This window comes from Belonocnema kinseyi, chromosome 4, assembly GCF_010883055.1.
Source record: "Belonocnema kinseyi isolate 2016_QV_RU_SX_M_011 chromosome 4, B_treatae_v1, whole genome shotgun sequence".
Classification (NCBI taxonomy): Eukaryota; Metazoa; Arthropoda; class Insecta; order Hymenoptera; family Cynipidae; genus Belonocnema; species Belonocnema kinseyi.
Genome location: NC_046660.1, coordinates 12119667 through 12123048, shown reverse-complemented (window position 1 = coordinate 12123048; position 3382 = coordinate 12119667).

Below are 3382 nucleotides of genomic sequence, written 5' to 3'. Positions count from 1 at the left end.
ACATTTTTTGTAGCTTTTCTTGTTAAAGAAAAAGCAATGTGAGTTATTCGGTTAATTTTATCAAAATTAAAGAAAAGATGCCAAAATAACTAAAAGATTTACCGAAATTATGGGATTTAAACATTTTTAATTAACAAATAAAAATATTCCGGGGAAAATTCCCCAAAAAACTATAAAATTTATGTAAATCATTAGAAAATTTGTCCCGAATAATTTTCGGAAAATTATCTAATCACTTCAAAATTTACCGAAATCGTTATGGAATTTTCCTGAAGATATTTTGAGGTAAATCCTGCCTGGAAAATTTTCCAAAAAAGTTTCGGAATTTTCTTGAAACTATTTAAAGGAAAATTTCCAAAATAAGTAAAAAAAATAACCAAATTCTCTAAACACTTGAAAATGTACCGATATCATTATGGAATTTTCCAGAAGATATTTAGGGGAAAATTCATCCCAAAAAAAACTATAAAATTGACGGAAATCGCCAAGAAAATTGCCTGAATCATATTCTGAAAAATTTTCTGAAATTCTTACGGAATATTCTTGAAACTATTTAGAGGAAAATTTCCCAAATAATTAAAAAAATTACTAAATTCTCTAAACACTTGAAAATTTACCGAAGTCGTTATGGGATTTTCCTTAAAATATTTTAAAGACTATTACAAAATAACTTTAAAAATTACCGAATTTTTTAATAAATTTTCTGGGAATTATTTTTTGAAAAATTACCAAAATCATTGTTTTTATTGAAATAAATTCCTTTTATAGAGTCCCAAAAAAATCATATATGAAAAAAGAGATATCACGTATTTTTGGCGTTTGAATTAGTTTTTTTGAATGTTTTTTGCACATCATGATTTTAATTGTGAAACTTAAATGCTTCTAGAATTTTTGCAAAAGCATGAAATTTAATGTTTTTAGTCCTTTTAGCATGATAAAACTATCTAGATCGAGTTTGAAGAAAATTATCTAAATTTTTTTTAAAAGAAATTTCTGGCAATTTTATTTAAATAGTGTATTTTTTAGCCAATAAAAAATATATTTGAGTATTCGTTTTTTATTCTTTCGAGAAATTTCACACTCTTCCAAAATCCGCAGAAATCTTGGAAAAATGTTGAGAATAAAAAAAAAGCGGTGATTCTTCTGAAAATCAAAAAATCCCATTCCCTTCAAAAAATATTCGCGATTTAAAAAAAGCTTACACAACAATTATTTTTCTCTTTAAAAGATCTACAAAAATTTCCCTAATACTTTTCAATATTTCGCAAAACTTTTCTTTAAATGGAACATTATATCAAGCTTTTTTCATATCTCGTGTCTATTTTTTTTACATAAGAATTTTTCATTTTCAGAAAAATCTCCGCCAATTTGTTAATTTTCAAATATTTTGAAAATTTTTCTTCGAATTGCGGAAAAATGTGAAATCTCTCACTAAAATAATAAAGAAAAATGTAAATATATTAATCATCTAAAAAAAAAACATTTCAAAAAAATTGTCTACCATTTTTTCAGCAAAAAACAATTTAAAAAAATTTCTTACACGTGGTCAAAAAAGTTCTCTAATGCTTGAATTAATATAGATCATAGTATTAAATTTAATTTTGTCCTTGAAGTAGTTATTGATAACTTTGAGCACAGTTCGCAATAAAAAAATAAAGTGCAAAAAACTTCAGAAAAAAAGTTTAAAATGCCGTTTAAATACCGATTCTTGATGATGTATATAATTATTTTTTCATAGTTACTTCTTCATAACTAAAGAGCGAAAAAAGAATGATTTTTCTTAATTTTTGATAAATTATTATCACATTATACTTAAAAATTCGAAGACAAATAGAAAAATGTAAATGGTTTAAACAATTTATAAAATATAAAATAAAATTGATTTCGAAATTTAAAAAAATAAGTATTTTTTTTTTTTTAGAACCTCTAAAATCTGGGAGGTGAGGGCTTGAAAATGCAAAAACAAAACTGAGCAATTCCTTTTTGGACCACTCTATTTTACAAATTTGTTTTCAGCCGAATAAAGCCGCCCAAAGCTTTTCCTTCGCATTTAAAATATTACGTCATACAGCACTCGATCGATATAAATTTTTTTTATGTCAGAAATGGGCAGCCAGATACACTGTGTCCAAAATGAAAAATGATTGACGGAATTTTAAAGAGAAATGTTCTTTTTTCCAATTTCAAAAGCGCTTTAAATTCAAAGCGTCCAAATGGGAAATGAATTAACCCATTCCTGACAACAAATTTGACTTTCTCAAATTTACCGTAACCTTTTTTTTTTTAATTATTATCGTATTTTGATGTAAAAATAATACTCGGTCGATTATTTTTAGATTAATATAGTCATGCTGTGAATGCAAGTCGTAATTACTTGTATATTACTAGTTAATCTATTTTTTTTTTTTTAATTTAAATTTCCAACAAAGCGCCTAAAAGGTGAATGTTGACGGACGGAACAATGCTGCATTTGACCGCAGTTGAGATTGTTAAATTTCGTGCTTTTTCGAGTATAATTTCTCTCTCTCTCTCTCTCTTCACAAGCTTATTCAAAATGCGGAGAAGCTTCTTCATAATTATATATACAATTTACACTCGACGCATTTAACAAATTGACAAGTTCGTGGCGTTCTTCATCACTAAAATGTTTCATTATTGTACTTTTTCCAATTTACAACACTTGGAGCAATGACCGTCCGTGCAGGAGAAAAAAAAAGAATATAAAAAAAACGGAGGAAATTACCAATCGTTGAGTATGAGGCTGATTATAAAAATTAATTGAAAAAAAAAAAATGATAAAAATAATAAAAAATAAAAATCCTTAACTAAAATAAATTAAGCCAGTCGCTGCCAAATGTTTATCAAATGTTGGTGTAAACGAATAGAGAGATAAAGAAAAAGTAATAAGTTATCGTTTAAATAATAATTAAGAGATGTAAAAGTAGTAAAAAAAAAAAAAACACTAAATAATTTAATAATTAAGTATGTATGTGATTGTTGGGGTTTCTTTTAAGTAGGGTCAGTTTTCAACTTATGACTAAAATCGAAGGTATGGAATACTGATGTAAAAATCTAAAAAAAAAAAAGCCTCAGCTACCACTGCTAAATCAAAACTGTTTAAAAACCCATGGCGTTTCTCGTATAAGTAAGTCTTACACTTAAGTTTTAACGCTTAATCCATCGATTAATTAATATCATTAATAAAATAGCAATACTCGGTCAGTTGATATAAAGTTATAAAAATATCTTCTAGCTTCAGCATTAGTAGAGAGCTTAATAAAACTTGGTCTACTCAAAAATCTTACTCCTTTAAAGTAAACATTATAATAATATAATCGTCACGCTTTATAAAGTACGAGGTGAGCCAAACCTAGCAAAATGC